Raw genomic sequence first — 22,085 nt, 5'->3', positions numbered from 1 at the left:
AACATATAGGTGCATATATGTGAACATATAGGTGCATATATATGTGAACATATAGGTGAGCATATATAGGTGAACATGTAGGTGCATATATGTGCATATATGTACATATAATATAGGAAAACGGCCAATTTTATATATGTCACATATATTAAAAACATATATCAAAACATATATTAAAACATATATGTTTATATAGGTTCTTTCCATGTGGGAGTGCAGTACCAGGTGTTAAAGAGATAGTTCACCCAAAAATGAAAATTAGCCTATGATTTACTCACCCTCAAGTCATCCTAGGTGTATATGACATCCTACTTTCAGACGAAAACAATCGGAATTATATAAAAAAAATGTCCTGGCTCTTCCAAGCTTTATAATGGCAGTGAATGGTTGTATATAAGTCCATCAAAGTACATCCATCCATGATAAAAGTGCTCCACAAGGCTCTGTGGGGTCAAAGCTACACTGTGTAACTTTTTAAGTTGATTCTCAGCAAAAAACACTTTGTTCTATCAAAAGTATATGTGCTCATTCATGTGTAATTACTTCCTCCAACTAATAAAGTATTCTCATAAGCGTAAATTCTGCCTTTTATAATAGATACGAGCGAGTCGCTCGAATGGCGGCAGCCATGTTGCGCCTCCATCTTGGAAATACATTCGCCAAAGAGGGACATACCTGGAAATTCAAGCTTCGCATTTCACGTTTTACACTCAGTGACACCGTGACGAATGCGAGAGGGAGATTACTCACGACTGGCGGCAGATTTGAAAGATTTATGAAGATGGAGGATCATACCTATTTTCGAGGACATGTAGCAGAGTCGCCAAGGAAGCGAAAGAGAGAATTAAAACGTCAACGCGACAGGCAAATCGGCAAGACCAATCACGTGATGAATAGTTCTAACCTCATCACTTGAAGGAACACTCATGGACGAAGTCGAACTGGAAGCCATGTTAATCTTGGAATAATACGGCCACCGTAGGAGTTAAAGCGCCCTCGGAATTGAAAGGAACAGAAACTAATATTCACTGGGTAGTCATATACAATTTCAACGCTAGATGGGGGAAAATATCACACAGTGATATTTAATTTATTTAATATCACACAGTAATATCACACAGGCCTTTAATAAAGGCCTTCTGAAGTAAAGCAATGCGTTCGTGTAAGAAAAATATCCTTATTTAAAACTTTATCAACTAAAATAACTAGCTTCCGGCCTTTATTAACCAGAGCCGATGGAGCACTTATTTTACAAGAAATTATATATTTGCCAATGACCCTCAGGATCTGTAGCTATTATTCTGATATTTAAATGTTAGATCTTTCCTTTTCTTTGAACAAAATTAATGCTTAATGTCACTTCAATATTACTCGATGAAAAAACACAACACCAATAAAATTGCACAATGACAGGATTGATATGGTATACCCACGTTGTTACAAATAAATAAAAGATCTTTGAATTTTTTCCAAAAGTTGTCTTGCACTTTTGCCTCCAGCATCGTCCTGTCAGTCAATCGCACCTCACTCTAGTCATGTGACTCCTGTGGCTCAACTTACCTCAGTATCTCCAATTTACAGTTTATATTCGTCAGTCCAGTGCAAATCAGCTTCACTCCTGAATCCTGCAGATTATTATTGTTCATGTTCAGCTCTTTCAGATTGGTATCTGATCCAAGAACTGCAGCCAGAGCTGAACAGCTTTTGTCTGTTAAGTTACAATCATTTAACCTACAATAAATCACAACACAGAATTAGATGGAACACATACATTTTCTATATACAAATATTAAATAAATGTTTACTTAAATATTAAATACATAAACAGCACATACAGCAAAGAGGCTGAGTTAAACTAACATTCATCTTCAAAAACTTCTATTTCCTGTACATTAGTGTTTTTTATTCAGTGACAAATAACCTAGATAAAATTAAGCATGTTTGAAAAAATATTTGTGTAAAGCTTTTCTAGCTATAGGATTTTTTCTCTATTTATGTGACCTGATGGAGTTTAGATTCTTGCCACCATTGCCTCTGTCTTGCTTAGTTGGGGACACTTAATATTCAACAATATTATTGACTTGACTGCACCGACACCATTATATGAGACAGTTCACTCTTTTATGGCAAGTTAAAGGCCTTTCACTGTAATTCTAAAAATGCCTCTATTCACATGTACATGTCTATTTGACATAAAATCTTTAATGATTTAAGTAAAGCTAAGATTACCTAAAACTAAGAACCTAAGAAATGTTATTTGTTTTTAATATTTCAAGATTAAGGTCAACCGATGGCTGATGCCGATATCTTAGAGAGCAGGGTGGCCAACGGGTGATATATCATTAATTTAAAGAAAGTAAAAAAGCATCCATAACAATTGCTGAAATTAAATTTATAGTTATTTTACTTAATTACTAAATTAGAAAAATATATTTAAAAAAAATATATATTTAAAAAAGAGATTTTGAACGATAAAATGTTTTTAAAAAAATTGTAGAAAAACCCATCTTAAAATGTGTACATCAAATATGATACAACAGGCTTTTGATAAATGTTTATTTGTAAATCTCATGATCTACATATTGCATTACATTATTGTTACATTAAACTACAGAATTACTCATAGAAATAAGCATTTAAAATATCTAATAAATGATGTAGTAATATGTACTTTATTTAATTAGCCTGTTTTATAAAAATCTCAATGTTTTATACTATAACCTTTCAGAATTTCATCATACTTTTTGGCAATATAAATAACATCTGTACCAAATTACATTCTTTCCCCTCAGTTTGGGTATATGAATAAAATATGTATTTTTTTCTTCCTCAAGTATGAGTATAAGCTAATATATATAATTCTATATAAGTCATACAAGTCTGGTGTATCATATGATACAAAACAAACATGCAAACATTTTTACATGGTATTTTATATTTTGTCTTAAGGTTTGATAAACTGTCTCCACACTGACACACACACACACACACACACACACACACACACACACACACACACACACACACACACACACACACACACACACACACACACACACACACACACACACACACACACACACACTATTTCATATGACAGGCTTTACAGGTATAGGTTCATGTTTATGATGGGGAATCACTTTAGTGTAATGTAGATAAATGCATTTTTCAGATGAGAGCTAAACATGACAAAAATATATTAAAAGACTTACAGAGCTCTTCTGGAGGTTTTGATGACTGCCGATAATCTAATGAGACACTCGTCTGATTTCTTGAATTTCTGAAGCTCAAACTCCTCCAGCTCTTCCTCTGATGTCAACAACACAAAGGCTAAAGCAGACCACTGGGCAGGTGAAAGGTCACCAGATGAGAGACTTCCTTTGCTAAGGTGGGTCTGAATCTTTTTCACCAGAGTTTGGTCGTTCAGTTCATTCAGACAGTAGAACAGATTGATGGATCTCTCTGCAGGAAGATTATCTTCTAATTTCTGCTTGATGTACTGAACTATTTCCTTGTTGCTCTGGTCATTGCCGTCTTGCTGTGTCAACAGACCTCGTAAGAGTCGTCGATTGGACTGGAGTGACAGACCGAGGAGGAAGCGAAGGAAAAGGTCCAGGTGTCCATTGTCACTCTCGAGCGCCTTGTCCACTGCAGTCTTGAGAAAATCAATCATGGATTTATTGTTGTTTTCCGGTTCTGTAGACTCACGATCAAACACACTTGTCTTGTTGATGTCTAGAAACAGATGTGCATAAAGGGCTGCAATAAACTCTTGAATGCTCAAGTGAACAAAGCAGTACATGGTACCAAGAACGATCCCTGTTTCCTCCTTAAAGATCTGGGTACACATGCCTGAGTACACTGATGCCTTATAGATGTCAATACCACAGGCTTCCAGGTCTGTGTCATAGAAGATCAGGTTGTTTCTGTCCAGCTGATGAAATGCCAGTTTCCCCAGGGAAAGCATGGCGTCTTTATCCCAGGAAACATCTGGTGTGTATTCTCCATCATACTTTCTGCGGCTCTGCTGGATCTGAAAGCGGAGAAAGTGTGTGTACATTTGTGTCAGAGTCTTGGGAGTGTCTTCAGTGTTTGATTCCTGCAGTGTTTTAGAGATCTCATCAGCCTGAGTGTTTTTCACATCATTATTTCTTTTCTCCTCCAGAATGTTCTGGAGAACAGTGGCTGAAATCCAGCAGAAGACTGGGATGTGGCACATGATATAGAGACTCTTTGATTTTTTAACATGATCTATGATTGTGTTGACCTGATTCTCATCGGTGAATCTTTTTTTGAAGTACTCTTGCTTTTGTGCGTCACTGAATCCTCGTATCTCTGTCAGCCGGTCGATACAGTCAGGAGGAATCTTACTGGCAGCTGCTGGTCTGGTGGTGATCCAGATGAGAGCAGAAGGAAGCAGATTTCCCTTCATGAGGTTCGTTAGGAGAACATCCAGAGAGGCTGGTGACGATACATCACGCCACGTCTCATTACAATCAAACTTCAGAGGAATGCGACATTCGTCCAGTCCATCAAGGATGAACAGCACTTTAAATTGATTCCTTCTTGTAAGGTTCAGTCCTTTTGTCTCTGGGAAAAATTGAGTCATAAGGTCCATCAAACTTAGTTTTTCTTTCTCCTTTAAGTTCATCTCTCTGAATGGAAGAGGAAATATGAAGCTGATATCTTGATTTTCTTTTCCTTCAGCCCAGTCCAGAACAAACTTTTGCACAGAGACTGATTTCCCGATGCCAGCGACTCCTTTTGTCAGTACAGTTCGGATCTCCTTGTCTTGTTCAGGTGCGTCAAACAAATTTGTGCATTCAACCTGTATCTCTTGTGCTTCATGACACCTGGAAGCAACTTCAATCTGTCTCACCTCATGTTCAGTATTGACCTGTTCACTGCCACCCTGAGTGATATAGAGATCTGTGTAGATGTTATTCAGAAGTGTGGAGTCACCTTGCTTCGCAATTCCTTCAAACACACATTGATACTTCTTCTTTAGGCCACATTTCAGCTGATGAATGAAGAACAGCTCATCTAAACACAGGAACAGACAATAGATAGTTTTAGTCTTCATTGTCTCTCCTACATTTATAAGAGACAATCAGACAGATGATCATGAGTCTCTTACCTTCTAGAGCATCAGCAGCTTCATCTTGCTTCATCTCTCTCAGGTAATGTAGTGTGAGATCAAGAGCTGCTGATTTGATACTGCATCTGTTCTCAATAAAGTCCTTCACAAAGTGTTGTGTGTTCTCTTTTTGTAATATTTTCTTTAACTTCTCCAGCTCATTCTTCAGAAATGTGATTATTTTGCTCTCAAGATCCTACAAACGTAAGAGAAAAGACAGAATAACACAATTTAAGCCAAATTGTACATCTACATTTGGTCAACACTATTTATTCAATAATTGTAATTAGTGCTGTCAAACGATTAAAATATTTAATCGCATTAATGTCTTAGTTAACTCTAGGGGTGTCCCCGACTATGGATTTTCATAGTCGAATCAGATTCATCAAGTCTTGCCTATAGTCGACTAATAGTCGAATCATGTGTATGGGGGCGGGGCTTTAACATTTCAAAGCCGCGATGTACAGAAAATCACACAAAGATATAGAAGAAAATGTATAAAAACATTTTGGATCAATAAAACTTAGAAATAACATAAATAACTCCAGAAAGGCAACACTGCAGACAGGATTTACATTTCACATGCAAATCAAATTAAATCGGCTAAATTACCTGTGCGAGCCGGCTCTAAGTAAGTACAGCACAACACCGAAAAAATTAACAATTATTTACAAAATTAAATTAGAACAGAATATACCTTTCTAATAAATAAAAATACAAAACGAAATAAATCAGAATCAAGTCACAAAATGAGGAGCAAATGTGTGCAAAATGCCTAAAGTGCAGAGGAACATATATTCAAAACACAAGGCACAAATAGTTAGATTAGATAACCCTGACAGATCAATAAATAAAATTAAAATAAAGAAATTATTAAAATAACGATAGTAGCCAGAATTTTAAACTTTGTCTTTTTAACTGCAGAAACAACAATAAATGCTAAACTGGAGAGGCAGTCTTTTTAGCTAAAAATGTTCACAGCATCCAAAAATCTATTAGAACCGGCTGAAAAGTTTTGAAACCACTTGTACCCGATACCTGATCGAGAGAACAAATCCAGTCGTTCACTCTGTCTGTCCGTTGGAGTCTTTTCAAATTGTGCGCGCGGATAAAATACATTCTAAAACACTTAACGTGAAAAACGTTTAACGACTTAATCTCCTAAAATAGTTCAATTAAAATATCAAATTATGTAAAGAAAACACTTTTCTATAGGAGGAACGCATTGCGTTCATATTCTAGGTTAATTTGCTTATCTGCACATATGGTTTCTTAATAAAGTGTGTACATGTGTACATACATTAAGCCGCGTTAAAGTGACTTTTAAGCGTTTTAAAAGCCAAAGCCGTTTTATTTTCATGTTAAGCATTTTAGAATGTCCCGTGGAAAACCAACTTGTTAACGTTGGCCGGCAGAAGTGCGATCATGGTTTTCCTGATGCTAAATCCAGCCTTGGAGAATATCCTTTCTGATGGTGTACATCCACACTTTAGATTTTCTTATCCCAGACATTGTTAAAGATTTAAATACTTGCCGCCAAGACGCTCCTCTGTCGGTCACGGATTGAAAGTGAAACTTAAATCTGTCACGGGGTGTTTGGATTTATTCACGCACGTTAAAAAATATTAAAGCTTCTTTCTTTGCACATTTTTATATACAGCATTATCATAATAGGCTGAATATTAACGTATCAGACATTGAGCGCCCTCATACAGCCAAAGTGGCATGATCATCGTTTCATAACACCTCTGCGAAGATTCGACCATGAGATCGGTAGTCGAATCATGCTCCTCCAATCGAAGCATCGAATCTTTGACTATTCGGGGTCACCCCTAGTTAACTCACAGTTAATCGCAATTAATCGCACATTTTTATCTATTCTAAATGTCACATTCTTTTTTTCTCATTTTAATGCTCTTATCAACATGGAAAAGTGGATCGGCTTGCTTTTTGCAAATGTTTTTTTATTGAAAACAACATTGTCATATACTGTAGTGTTCAATTTCACACTAACATTCTCACTCGGAGCAAATAATCACATCAGAGAATTCGCATTCGCGTCAAGTGGTATTTCAGACTGGACGTGCTGTGATGATAGCTCAGTTCACAACGACAAAACACACAGATCACTTTGGTCTTGTCAATGGAACCATTTGGCAAGTTTTTAAAAGTAAACTTTCCATTCAGAATCTTATTGGCATCCATGTCGGCGTCTCGCGCTCGCCATCCACTCAAAACGTAGCGTTAAGGGGGTCACACACCAGACGAGAAGCGCCGCGTCACGTCTAGGACAACTCGAGGTATCGCACACCGGACGCGCACTTTCTCAGTTTATGGCCAGCAATATTGTTATGTTTATGGACATCATGGAATTAAGATAAAGTCTGTACTATGTTATGATTGTACTGTACAATTAAATACAATCGTTGCTAAGTCTGAACACTTTACCTCAGAGCGTCCGTTAACTGAATGAATTGAGAATATCTCCTGAAAATCCGATAACATCAGCAGTTTTCATTCAAGCAGCTGAATTCTGTGAATGAATGTAAAACTAAATGTATATTGCAGCACAGGGTGAAGTCAGTATATACATTAACGACGATTTGAGACAAATAAATGTAAATTTAATATAAAACTATGTAGCTGGGCGCCGCAGACAGACGCCGAATGGCGCCGCCGGTGTGTGTACACTGATAGAGCTACGCTGCGCTTAGGGGTGGGCGATATGGCAAAAATATCATATCACGATTTTTTTCAGGAAAATCACGATTCACGATTTTATCACGATTCTTTTTTATGTTGGTTTTACTATTTTGTGACTGAGCGTTAATTAAAATTAAAATTAAATGTTTAACCGACAAGGCATTAAAGCACATGCAAATTGTGAACTTTTGTGAACTGCAGTGTCCCGTTCCGCTGCGCTAACATTTTATGTGAATATACGTCGCGTTGTTCAGTATGTTGGGTCCAGAGGCGCCAGAACAGCAACTGATAGAATGCACGATACTATGATATTTCTTCAAAAGCAGATCGTGGAGACATTTTAATCGTCCATGATCAAAAATCGTCATATCGCACACCCCTAGCTGTGCTGCGCTTCTTGTCCGGTGTGCGATCCCCTTTAGCCTACTACTCTTTGGCCTACTACTGTTTTGTTTCCGGTCTAGCTAGATCCGGTGTGGTGTTGTAGTTTTTCTAACGTTACTAGTTGTTGCAACAGCATGTGAAAAAAACTACAAAGTTTGCTAGGCCAAAAAAAACGTTAATCTCGCGATAAAAACATTAACGCTGTTAAAATGGGTTTGCGTTAACGCCGTTAATACCGCGTTTAACTGACAGCACTAATTATAATACATGTCCATAAAAAAATCCAGTTAAAAGACTAACATGCTAATAACCATGTTGTGCTAAAATGTGTTTAAAAGGAGAAATAAGTGATCAAGAAAAAATTATTAAATTTCTTTGTTCAATAACATATTTGTTAGTTAGAAATATTAAACATTTCTAAAAATGTGTTTTCCTACCTGGAAGATCCCTAGAAGATTGTCTTTGAAATTCTCGTGGTTCCTGTGAGTCTGAACGTCTGAGTCTAATGTCTCATATTGAAGCCTGTAATCAAATTAGTAAAATAAAATACTAACTGATATTTTACAGAAAGAGAAATAAGCATTAGCTGTGAATACTCTGACAAATATTTGATCTAAACATGTTTCATGATTGGTATTCACTGATACAACTTTTAAACACAGTCAACGTGTGACAAAAAATTTGTAACAAAATACCTTTTATTAGATGATGGTGTTTTCTCTCTGAAGTTTGGTCCTCTTCCATCTTTAGACTGGTCACTCTTCAGAGACACAGAGCTGGACACATGTGAGCCTGATCTTGCACTGATGACACAAAGAACAGAGAGAGAGAGAGAGAAATCACTTTAGTAAAGGAGGATCAACTGTGTGTGAAACACATCCGTGTCTTTATCTAATCCTCCACAGAAATACACACACTCACATAATCAACAGTTTTATAGTTAACAATCATTTTATTTACTGGCTCACATTAGTTTAACAATTTCTTTAATATACATGAGTGAGATTAAATATGTTGAAGATTTAAAAGATACTTGACCATAATTTAAGAGAACGTGTCAAGTTTTTGTTTATTGACAGAAAAGAGCAGAAATGTCTGTGTGACACAGTTTTGTTAGCATACTTGAATTAAATTAGATGTATAGTTGTTTTCTAATGTCTATCAATAATTTTATGATCTAAAAACTAATCATTTTATTTTACTGGATTACATTAGTTTAACAATTTCTTTAATATACATGAGTGAGATTAAATATGATGAGGATTATACTTTAAGAGAACATGTCAAGTTTTTGTTTATTGACAGAAAAGAGAGCAGAAATGTCTGTGCGACACAGTTTTGTTAGCAAACTTTAATTAAATTAAGTGTATAGTTGTTTTCTAATGTCTATCAATAATTTTATGATCTAAAAACTAAAGTCATTTATTAGGATTAATTCAGCATCTAGAAGGTTATTAACAAATTATTAACTGTGATATTTTCTATAGAGCAAACAGGGCTTTATAGATGTCAGTGTTAATTTAAGAAGTTCAAAAATTGTGCAAAGCATTTGCAAATATAAAACAATGCTTAAAGTTTTGTTATTGACAGGGAAACACAAAGTCCTGTCGAGTTTAAACTGATGAAAACAGACGCAGTCTTACCTGTGTTTCTCTGAGAGACTCATCTGAGAGAGAGAGTCCTTTCCTCTTTCCTCTGACATACTGCAGCTAAACTGACACTGAAAACTGATCAGCACTGCTTTCTGAAAACACTCAATCCTTCAGCATCACCTGGAAATGACACCATTTTACACAGATGAAGAACATCTTATTTAAGACAATAATGAAGAATGCTGAGTTATCATCAGCAACAGCAAAAACAATGTATAAAATAAAGTGAGTTACAAACAAATATATTGCCATGTAAAATAACTGAATGTTCTTAATCATTTCTGATTGTTTAATGAGTTTAACTGACTCTAAATATGAATTCATGTGGAAATAGAAATTTACACTGTGCTGGGAAAACGTACTCGGTTACTAACGTAACCTCGGTTCTCTCTAGAGAGGAAACGAGTACTGCGTAAATCTTACGCTAGGGGGAAATCTCTTTTCCGCGAGATACTGAAGCCAAAAAAATTATCCTTAATTTTGAAATAATGTAAAACGCGTTGCGGCAGCATGCAGACATAGGCGAGACAGCTCGCGCGCCTATTGGCTGCCCTGCGGCAACTGCAGCAGCCTATCGATAAGGCCCTATCGTGACGTCATCACCAATGGGGGCGCTTCGCGCCCCATATGTCACGTCCCGCCGAAACGGGCGTGGCCTGGGGCTATAAATATAGCATCGAAAGGCTAGCTTACCGGTTTTTCATCGCCGGAGCGAACCGGAGCGTGCGCAGGCACGGCAAGATACGCAGTACTCGTTTCCTCTCTAGAGAGAACCGAGGTTACGTTAGTAACCGAGTACGTTCTCTTACGAGAGGTACTCTCGTACTGCGTAAATCTTACGCTAGGGGAAACAGTGTAAAACGCCGTGCATGCTATGATCCAGCACCAAAGTCCCAAGGGCAGGTGCCCGGGCTCATGTAGTACATGATCATAAGTGACTCACAGAGAGCCCAGGAAGAGTGGCTAGAATAGCATCATTCCTGTAATGCAGCATCCTATAAGAACAGTTATAGTGATGGTATTTATTCAGTCAGGGCGACCCCGGCCTGGACTGATGAATATAGTGGGTCTTACACATTGCCCATAGAGCTGCGCGATCTAAACGAGCGTTGCTCGAGCTATTTCGGTATTCTGGGCCGGACGTACTCGGGGCAGACAGTACCGATTTTTAGACTGAAAGCAGCTTAGCTTGCAGAGCGGGAACCTCTAGGTTATAAAACCTTATAAATGTAGACGGGGAGGCCCAGCCTGCCGCCATACAGATATCTTGCAAGGCAATCCCACTAGACCAAGCCCACGACGAGGCCACGCCTCTCGTGGAGTGCGCTCTGACACCTAATGGGCACTGCAAGCCCTTAGAGGTGTAAGCCAGCGCTATAGCATCGACTATCCATCTAGATAGACTCTGTTTCGAAACGGCGAGTCCCTTAGAACGTCCGTAGAGTGAAACAAAGAGCTGCTCCGTCTGTCTGAAAACAGACGTGCGGGACACATAAGCCCTTAGCGCCCTGACTGGGCAAAGGAAGCTGGCGTCCTTCTCCTCGTTAGAGACCGGCAGGGCAGACAGGGAAATTACCTGGGCCCTGAACGGTGTGTTGAGGGATTTAGGGACGTACCCGTGCCTTGGTTTGAGTATGACTTTCGAGTCATTTGGCCCAAACTCCATACACGTCGCGCTCACTGAGAGCGCTTGTAAGTCCCCTATGCGCTTCACTGAAGCGAGAGCCAGAAGAAACACCGTTTTGAAAGACAAGTGTTTGATATCTACTGACTGGATAGGCTCAAATGGGGCACCCTTCATGGCCTCCAAGACCGTAGAAAGGTCCCATACGGGGACTGAGGGAGGTCTGGGAGGATTTAACCTCTTAGCTCCTCTAAGGAACCGAATGACCAGATCGTTCCTTCCTAGTGACTGACCAAGCGTTGGTTTGGAAAACGCTGCTATAGCCGCCACATAGACTTTGAGCGTGGATGGGGCTCTGCCTTCATCCAGTAGCTCTTGTAGGAAGGAGAGAACCTCCGTCACTCCACAGTCCAGGGGTGAAAAGCCGCGTGCTGTGCACCAGCTGGAGAACACTGACCATTTTGAGGAATAGAGCCGTCTCGTAGAGGGAGCTCTAGCCTGCATGATCGTGTTTAACACTCCCTCTGGGATATCAGAGGGTACCCGTTGATGGCCCACGCATGTAGGGACCAAAGCTCCGGGCGAGGATGCCAGATCGAGCCCCTGGCTTGAGAGAGGAGGTCCCTCCTCACTGGTATTGGCCATGGGGCAGTGCTCGTCAGCTGCATAAGAACTGGGAACCAAGCCTGGTTCTTCCAGAACGGAGCAACCAGTAACACTGAGCATCTGCTTTCCCTGATCCGCTCTAATACCTGAGGTAGGAGCGTGATGGGGGGAAAAGCATAGAGCGGGCAGCGGGGCCAGACGTGGGCCAGCGCATCCCTGCTCTTTGAGAAAAATTCCGGGCAGTGAGCGTTTTCTTGAGACGCAAACAGGTCTATCTTTGCTCTGCCGAATGTCTGCCACAGCAGTTGGACTGTCTGCGGATGCAGTGACCATTCTCCTGCTGGAACATTGTTCCTGGACAGTCTGTCTGGTCCCACATTCAGGTGGCCAGGCACATGCGCTGCTCTGAGCGAGCGCAAATTGTGCTGAGCCCATACCAGGAGGCGTTTCGCTAACCTGTACAGGTTTCGGGATGTGATGCCTCCCTGGCGATTTATGTAGGCTACCACTGACATGTTGTCCGAGCGGACCAAGACGTGGTGTCCTGCTATTTGGGGACGAAAGCGCCTCAGCGCGTTGTCGACTGCCATCATTTCCAGGCAGTTTATGTGCAGAAGCTTTTCCCGTTCTGACCACTGGCCGAAAAACGGTCTGCCCTCGAGCAGTGCTCCCCATCCCGAGGTGGAGGCGTCCGTGGACACCACCTTCACACTCGAGGAAGTCCCCAGGCTTACACCTGACTGGTACCAGTCGGTCGCTCTCCAGGGTATCAGTGCTGAGACGCATTTCTGATCGACCTTGAGGCGAAAGAGACCTGAAGTCCACGCTCGACGCGGTACTCGCGCTTGTAGCCAGAACTGCAGTGGGCGCATGCGAAGCAGACCCAGCTGGAGAACTGTGGATGCTGCTGCCATGAGACCGAGCATCCTTTGAAACTTCTTTAGCGGGACTATAGTGCCGCGGCGGAAGGTTTCTGTCATGCGCTGAATAGTCAATCTGCGCTGTAGCGATATTTGAGCTGTCATTGACAGCGAGTCCAGTTCTGTGCCCAGAAAAGATATTCTCTGACTGGGAGACAGTGAACTTTTCGCCCAGTTGACTTTGAGACCCAGATTCTCGAGATGTTCGAGTAAAATGGTTCTGTGTTCTATGAGCTCCGTATGTGACTGAGCTAGAACCAGCCAATCGTCCAAGTAGTTCAAAACTCGCATTCCCCGAAGTTTCAGGGGAGCGAGGGCTGCGTCCATGCACTTCGTGAATGTACGGGGTGCTAGGGACAGGCCAAATGGTAGGACTGTGTATTGATAAGCCTGGCCCTCGAAGGCGAATCTCAAAAATCGCCTGTGACGTGACGCTATTTGTATTTGGAAATACGCGTCTTTCAGATCTATTGACACAAACCAGTCCCCGTGGCGAATTTGCGCGAGGATTTTCTTGGTTGTGAGCATTCTGAACCGGCGTTTTGAAAGCGCTTCGTTCAGTTGTCTTAGATCTAGAATGGGTCTGAGACCCCCGTCTTTTTTCGGAACCAGAAAATATCTGCTGTATAGCCCCCCTTCGCTCTGAGCTTGAGATAAAGGCTCTATTGCCCCTTTGCTCAACAGTTTCGCAATTTCGGTACGAAGTACACTTGCTACTTCCTTTTCTACCGTGGTTTCGACTCGCACCGCACAACGGCGGGGACGTCGAGCGAACTGTAGCGAATAGCCTCTTTCTATAATGTTCAGCACCCATTCTGATACACCGGGAAGCTTTGCCCACGCATGTGCATGCATAGCTAAGGGTTGAATGAGATCGGAGCTCTGGTCGTGACATAGTGGCGACCGGGGAGCTTCGGTATGCTGTATTATAGACACCGCATTTGCAGCGCTCGAGGCGGGGAGTGTTTTGATCACAGCGGGCGGTTCGCCCGCGCTCGGCTCTCTCACGGCAGGTAGCTGAGAGACGGCGAGCGTGGGGGAAACCGAGGGATTCGTCATGTCTGTGAGTGAATGTGGGCGCAGGACAGCGGGCACATTTGCACTGAAAACACCATCGACCTGAGTCGGTTGTATGTGTGTTGGTTTCGTTTTTACAGAAACCGAGAGACATGCAGCGTGTAGTGTTTGTGGGCACTGGGACGTGGGCACGTTCACTACATTCTGTGCGCAATCGACATGAGTCGATTTTATGTGCGCGAGCCCTGTGGGGCGGGCTGTGTCTGTGTGTAGGAATGGGCACTGGGCAGTGGGCATTTTTACTACACTCATAACACCGTCGGCCGTGGCCGGAATACCAGAAAATACGCTCTTTACAGGATTTATCTGGGTCGCCGTGAAAACGGCGTTTGTGTACAGGCAAGCGGGTAATGTAACCGACTTGTTTACTGTAGAGTACACTGGAACAGTCGCATGTAATGGAACTGGACGAGCGGGAAGTTTTGGTGGAAACCCGGCCGCAGCGGGGCTTGAACACCGTCGTTTTCCTAAGCTGGCTAGGAAGACTTTGAGGCCTCGGGCTTCATCTCAATCTTCAGCCGAGTCCCACGCTGTGGGGGGCGGCGGCCGGCAGAGCGAGAGCGTGGTCTCTGGTCCCGGGCCTGTCGACGCTGTGAAGCGGCGGCGGGGGGCGGCGGCTGCGAGCTGCGAGCAGACGGCTGTTTAGAGCGGCCTGATGCGGAGCTAGAGCGCTTTGGCAAAAAGTGCTTCATGGCCTGCGACGTCTTTTGTACCTCAGCGAATCTGTCCGCGAAATCTTTGACGGACGATCCAAAGAGGCCAGTAGCAGAAACGGGGGCGTCGAGGAACACAGAGCGCTCCGAGTCCGGTATTTCTGAAAGCGTCAGCCAGAGGTGTCTCTCAGCAACGGTGAGAGAGGCCATGTTCCGCCCTATGGCCTGTGCAGCGGATTTCGTAGCGCGGAGAGCGAGGTCCGTAGCGCTCCTTAAATCCGCCACGTTGACTGCTTCCGTGCCTTCCTCGTCCAGCTTTCGGAGAAGGTTAGCTTGGAAGATCTGGAGAGTGGCCATAGTGTGTAGCGCTGATGCAGCCTGCCCAGCGGCGGTGTAAGCGCGACTGTGCAGGGTAGAAGTAGCGCGGCAGGCTTTTGAAGGTAGCGCCGTCTTAGTCCGCCGTCCAGCAGAGGGCGGGCAAAGATGGGCTGCTACTGCCTCCTCCACTAGAGGGAGAGCGAGGTATCCTCTGTCTTTGGCACCGTCCACCACGGAGAATGCCGCCGAAGCAGAGGAACGCAGCCTGGCTGAAAAAGGGGCGCTCCAAGACTTTGCCAGTTCTTCATGAAGCTCAGGAAGAAACGGGGCGGGTCTTGAGGGCGTGGAAACGCGGTCCCCTTGCAGAAAACAGCCGTCCAGACGGTTGCGTGTAGGCTCGGCGGGCGCGGACCACTCGAGGCCGAGGCTCTCTGTGGCCTGTGTGAGCAGACGCATCAGCTCAGCTTCAATGCTGGCCCGTTTTCCTGACGACTCGCGGGCAGAAGAAGGGGCGAGGTCCACAGAGCTCGCCCAATCCTCGCTGTCCGAAGCCAGGATAGAGCAGTTGTCCTCCTCGAAAACTGCCGCTTCTTCCTTGTCATCTCCGGCGGAAGCGGCGGCCAGCGGCGGCCACTGTCCGGGAGTGAGAGACTCGAGAGAAGCAGACGGCGAAGCTGGCAGGCGCACCGGCGAGCTTTTCTCGGTGGGAGGCTCAGGGATCCGCTGAGCACGGCGCTTTTTACGGCGCGGCGTCGAAGCGGGAGGTGCAGGCTCGTGGAAAGTTGCCATGCGAGTCCTCAGAGTCGCCATAGGCATAAGCTCGCAGTGAGGGCATCCGCCGTCAGCGAGCGCTAGAGCCGCATGTCCTTCACCCAGGCAGGAAACGCAGATGACATGGCGGTCCCCGTCGCTGAGTGGGGCTCGGCACGAGCCACAGGATGGACGAGACATCTTGAAAAAGACGCTCTGCTCTTTTAGAGAAGGAGTGTGAGTCGCGGCGGCGAACACACACAATGCAATAAAAGGATATAACGCCGGATAGCGTAGCAGGAACGGTGGTTGAAGGCGGCGCGGCCAGCGACTCCAGGTACCGAACTCGTCCCGCTGAAAATGCTGTTTCCACGGCGCGGCTTCTTCTCTCTGGATCCAGCGATGCGTGAGCTCCGCTGAAGAGATGAAAAATCGGTAAGCTAGCCTTTCGATGCTATATTTATAGCCCCAGGCCACGCCCGTTTCGGCGGGACGTGACGTATGGGGCGCGAAGCGCCCCCATTGGTGATGACGTCACGATAGGGCCTTATCGATAGGCTGCTGCAGTTGCCGCAGGGCAGCCAATAGGCGCGCGAGCTGTCTCGCCTATGTCTGCATGCTGCCGCAACGCGTTTTACATTATTTCAAAATTAAGGATAATTTTTTGGCTTCAGTATATAATATCATTTTACAATCATATTTACCCAATCTTTATTAATTGTTGAATCGTTTGTCATTTAATCATTACTTCAAGTTCACAATGATGGTTGATTTCATTACTTTCAAATGATCCTAAAACAACTGATTAAGTAAAAGTAACCAGAATTATAAAAAAAAAAAAATACTGTATAACTACTAATCATAATTGCTATATGAACAGAAATATTCAGTTTAATAATATCAGATTGTTGTTCATTGACGTTAGGCTTCATCTCTGTCTACTGTAAATGTCTGCTTCAAAATACTTTCGATTTCACATCACAAAATCAACAGCCTAAAACGGAAGAGGAAATGGGAGAAAACTTTCAGAAACATATTTGTTTTCAATAACCCTTTATCAATAAAACTGTTTGTGTTTTAACTTCAAAAGATTGTAATTTCTGGCAGATTCTTCGTCTGTTCGGAGTAGCAGAAGAACAGCCTTCTGTAACTTCACATTTAAATCACGCTTAATATACAATATGAAGTTCCTAATAATTACAAATGACTTTAATGTAGAATGTAATAAACTTACTTGCAGTCTTGTCCACTAAGAAGAGAATGTATCAGTATTTTAAACTCAGTAACGCTTGTTGTCAGTCCGCGCGCGTCGTTCTCAGAATCTCTTCCTGGTCTCGATGGATTGTGGATTAAACTCATAAATGGCCGTGAGTGTTATCAGTGAGCGTCAGTGAGTGTCAACATGTGATGTTACTTTGGGAATGTCCTTTTGCTCGGTCTTTCTGGAATAATATTGATGCTCTGATTGTCTGATTGAAAAGGTTTTTTGTAACTTTTCTTTATCATTTAGACACATTCTTTTGGGGTTTTATGTCAAAGACAAGAATCTAATTAATGCAAGTTTTTGTATAAACCTTCTTTTATATATTGGAAAGTTTCATATCCATAAATGTAAATATATGAAAAGTAAACCCCATTAGCTTTTTCAAAGAAGAATTGAAGATGTATTTAAATACAATTTCAACTTCTGTTAACAAGAAAGCAATGAAAACATCCAGAATTTGTGCCATGTTTAATATTCTCCCTTAATATGTTTTTCTTTTTTTGTGCCCTCTTCTTTTTCTTTTTTCTTCTCTTCTCTCTTTTTCTTTTTTAAGACTATTGTTGAATAGATTTAAATTTCTTTCACATTTCCTCTTTTAATGTATACTGTACACTTTTGTTTTGAAAGATTGTTTATATTTCTTGTATGTATCGACTTGTTCTGTTTGTTAAAATTGTACAAAAAACAAACAAACAAACAAACAAACAAACAAACAAACAAACAAAGGATGTTACTTTCGTTTTCCTCTTCTTCGTGTGTTTTACAGGAGGGTTTGGAACAGCTGAACAATTGCACACCGACACCTACTGCACTGGAGCGGGATATTATACCACTGGCGTCATATCCGCGCTGTCCTGTCCCTGGTTTCCGCTCGTACTGCCATAGCAACCAGAGCTATGAACCAAAGCCCTCTGATAGTAACCAAAGCGACTGACGGTAGTTCGCAATGTCTGTTTGCTTCAGTTGTTGTTTCGTTCAAACAGGACCATGGCAAGCAGACTTTGGATAAAAAAGGAAAGTTAAAACGAGAATCAATATCAGCGCGGTGTTTTCGAGATGCCTAGAGCTCCACGTCCGAGACTTCGACCGCTCCTACATGTACTTTATTAAACAGGTGAGCACATTTACATAAAACTAATCAATGTTATATAGCTCAACATGATGAAATGTTAGAATATGATCTGTATGTTATTCTAATGTTGATCTAGCTTACTGCTAGTCTCATACAGACAAACTAACACATACAGTGGTTAAATTGGGCCGGGGCTCTCCGGGGCTCAGCCCCGGCACATAGCCTAAGCCTGCTCGTTTGTGTCCTGATGTGCCTGTTTACAGTCAGTTGCCTAATGGAAATTATGTCACATAAAATTTGATGAAAGTGATGCTTTGGAAAACATATTTCTGACAATAAATGAAAGATTTTTTAAATGGCATGTCTATTTTGTCTCGGCGGAACTGAGATGAGAACAATCGGGACACGGCCGTATTCTTGTTCAGCTGCTTAATCTCGTTGTCAGTCGACCATGATCGCGCACCGCTCGCGCATGCCATGCACATCTTAGGCTACTTCTCAAAACTCCGACACGGATAAATGTACGCAGCAATATATAATGAATGTTCCTGGGCAGAGCCGTCGCATAGACTGTGCGAACTGTGCAACCGCACAGGGCCTCGCGCCAATAGGGGGCCTCCAATCCTGCTGTTTTTGTTTTTGTTTTTTTCACCACTTTTTAAAACATCTCGCGGCACGAATGTAACAATTCTACAAATAAATAAAACATATCCAGTTAACTGGCAGAGCATTCATTTCGTTCGTTTTTTTAAATAAGAGAAGATCTAGCGCTGAAATGTGTTTTTTAAATCAAGTGATCAAAGTGCTCGTTGCAGCTGCGATCAGTTGCGCGGATTCTGTGTTTTCTCGTGTGGCTTAATTGCACACTGTCTTCATTTGGACGCGCGCTTCAATCCGTTGTGGATACTCTTAACATAATGCACACAAATGTGTCCCTGCTTGATATACAACCACTGATTAACATAATCGGTTTTGATGAGAAGAAAAAAAACCTAACGTTATACGAGAAAAATAAAACCATACGAGACCGGATCCGAACCCAGAACCTCTGACACACTTGGCGAAAGTTCTACCACGGGACCATTAAGATACACGTTGGTGGAGCAGGCGGATTCTCGATGAAAAATTCTCGAGCTGACTTGATGTAAAACCACTCGTGGTTGCACAGTTGATTTTTCCCCCTCTGATATAAATAGCAAAAAGTCATAGCTGAGACTATGTGCATGATTATGCTTCTACTTGATAAAAACGTATTGCAGCAAGATTATGCGTGCAAAAGAATTAGAACAACAGCTACGTCCGTGTGACTGTCTGTTATTCATGCGCAATTGAGCATACACATCAAAGAGCAGGGCCTCGCATTTCAAGTTCGCACAGGGCCTCGCACCCCACCTGCGACGGCACTGTTCCTGGGAGATCCGTAGTTGCGCGGGATGTGGAAGCGCACAAAAGTTCCAGAACCTTCAACTGCCTTAAAAAATAAATAAATAAAAACTCACGAGCTGCTGGCCGCCGCTGGAGATAAATTTTGTCAAGTTCAGCACAACGTTGGTTGTACAAAAAGTGCCCTGGCCTTGAACGACAAGCTAAGGAAAATATGTTTGGCACATTGTATGGGTCACTATCATAACAAGGTAATACAATGTGTAATCAAGTGATGTCAATTCCAGCGTTATGGACGTGACATTTGCAGTAAAAACTTGAAATATAAATTCTCAGAAAATGCATTTAATACCAATATATTGAAACTGTTTAGATATACATACTCCCTTAATAAAGGAGTCCAGACATTAGAAAAATATCAGTCTACACATGCGTTTAATATTTAATATGAGGGAAATAGGCTACACATGCCGTGGACGTGACACAAAAAATCTTTAACTTTTAGGTGGCAAAATATTTTTTTTGTAATTCTGTGAATTACACTGCGCAAACCAAAAGTAATACTAGGCTACCCACCGGATACTCTCCACAGAACATAACATATTCATTTTATTTTATTTTTCATGTTCGCACTTATGAGGAAAAAACAATGTTACGGACGTGAGCGCTCTGAAAGCTATGGAAGCTTGTTTCCGCCACTGAATAATAAATAAATAATAATAATTGCGACTTTTTATCTCACAATTTTGACTTTTTTTCTCACAATTGCGAGATATGAAGTCAGAATTGTGAGAAATAAAGTCGCAATTCTGAGAAATAAAGTCGCAATTCTGAGTAATAAAGTCGCAATTGGGAGATATAAAGTAAGAATTGCATGATATTCGTCGAAATTTCGTGTTATAAAGTCAGAATTGTGAGATATAAACTATTCTGATGTAAAAAAAAAAAAAAAGTCCGTCTTTTTTTCCCCTTAGAATTTGACTTTATATCTCACAATTGTGAGTTTATATCTCACAATTCTGAGAAAAGATGTCAGAATTGCGTTATAAAGTCAGAATTGCGTGATATAAAGACTTTATAACACGCAATTACGACTTTATTTCATGCAATTCTGACTTTATATCTCGCAATTCTGAGAAATAAAGTCAGAATTGCGAGATATAAACTCGCATTTGTGAGATAAAAAGTCGCAATTATTATTATTTATTTATTATTCAGTGGCGGAAACAAGCTTCCATAGAAAGCACAAAGCCTTTCTTTAAAATGAATTTCGTTTTGTATTAATTAATGAAGGCGCCGGCGCGTGAACTGGAGCGCGTCTCATAAATGAACCGAAACTCCTCACAGACCTGAGAAATATAGAAAGCTTGAAATGTCTTCTTTTAAACAGAACAATTCAAAAAGTAAACAGACTGCTGCATGTGTAATTTTTAGAAAACACTTGTTCATTAATAAACAATTAAAATGTCCTTGCTATATTTTACATATTCATAATCATTACTTTTGCCGGTTCTTTGTGACAGCTTTTAGGCGCTTATTGGCAGCGCCACCCTTACATGAACGCGTCACCACCGCATCAGCACCGATAACAGGAGATTTTTTTCAATCCCTGTTTTGGCAGGGGAAAAACTGATCAGGGCTGCGTTTCCCAAAAGCATCGTAAGCCTAAGTTGATCGTAAAAACGATCATACTACTGATCTTAATATTATGGTCTGTTTCCCAAAAGCATCGTAGCTTAAGTAGCACTTGAAAATCTTCGTAGATCTACGAGTGCTCTGGAGTAATCGTACATCACCAAGTTCATCGTAAGAGGACAGATTTATGAGGACACCTGCAGGACAACCGGCAGATTACACCTTTAACTTTATTCAAATGCAATGTGATTATAATATAAGGTTTTGATTGTACTTTATTGTACACTTTATTACTCTTTTTTGTTGTTGGTTAAATTAATGTATAAATTAAATAATTAAAAAGGTCAGAAAACAAAACAAAAAAATAGAAATAATTTAATCTAATAATTTTAATCAAAATTAAATGAATGAACAAAAAATAAATAAAAGAGATCATTTAAATCTGTTAAAAATTACATCTTTGTTTCGCTCTATCTCCTCTAAAAGGACATTCATTTAATCTTTTTGAAAGGTATCTTTTCTTGTTCTTTTTTTTTTTTTTTTTTGCCATTTTGTCAGTGCCTCCGCCTGTAGGTGCTTTATATAGACTTGTCTTGATTGCTAATCCACAACAGATTACAATTATTAGGTTAAACGTTCAGAATACGATTCCATATAAGGTTATATTTCAGCACTTCGCGAATGGACAGCGACTCTTAAGTAGCACGTAGAGCGCGTTCTCGAGCATTCATGTTAAGTGCACTTTTGGGAAACGCTCGTGGAATTGCTGCGAGCGTTCGTAACCTTGCACGTAGAAAGCGCTCTTAAGAGCTAAGATACATCGTTATCGGGAAACCCGGCCCAGAAAATGTAACGAAACGTTGTAGAAATGTAGTGGAGTAGAAAGTATAATAATTGCTGCAAAATG

General features: G+C 41.5%; 1 protein-coding gene across 1 annotated transcript in view; it reads right to left on the bottom strand.

The window, feature by feature from the left end:
• LOC309501908 (uncharacterized protein) overlaps positions 1 to 22,085 on the bottom strand; it is a 575,396-nt gene that overhangs the window by 188,122 nt on the left and 365,189 nt on the right. The gene's annotated exons all lie outside the window — the stretch shown is intronic.

The sequence above is a fragment of the Leuciscus leuciscus genome (genome assembly GCF_965113295.1).
Source record: "Leuciscus leuciscus genome assembly, chromosome: 6".
NCBI classification, from domain to species: domain Eukaryota; kingdom Metazoa; phylum Chordata; class Actinopteri; order Cypriniformes; family Leuciscidae; genus Leuciscus; species Leuciscus leuciscus.
Note: the sequence above shows the minus strand (reverse complement) of the source record. Positions and strands in the feature narration are given on the sequence as shown.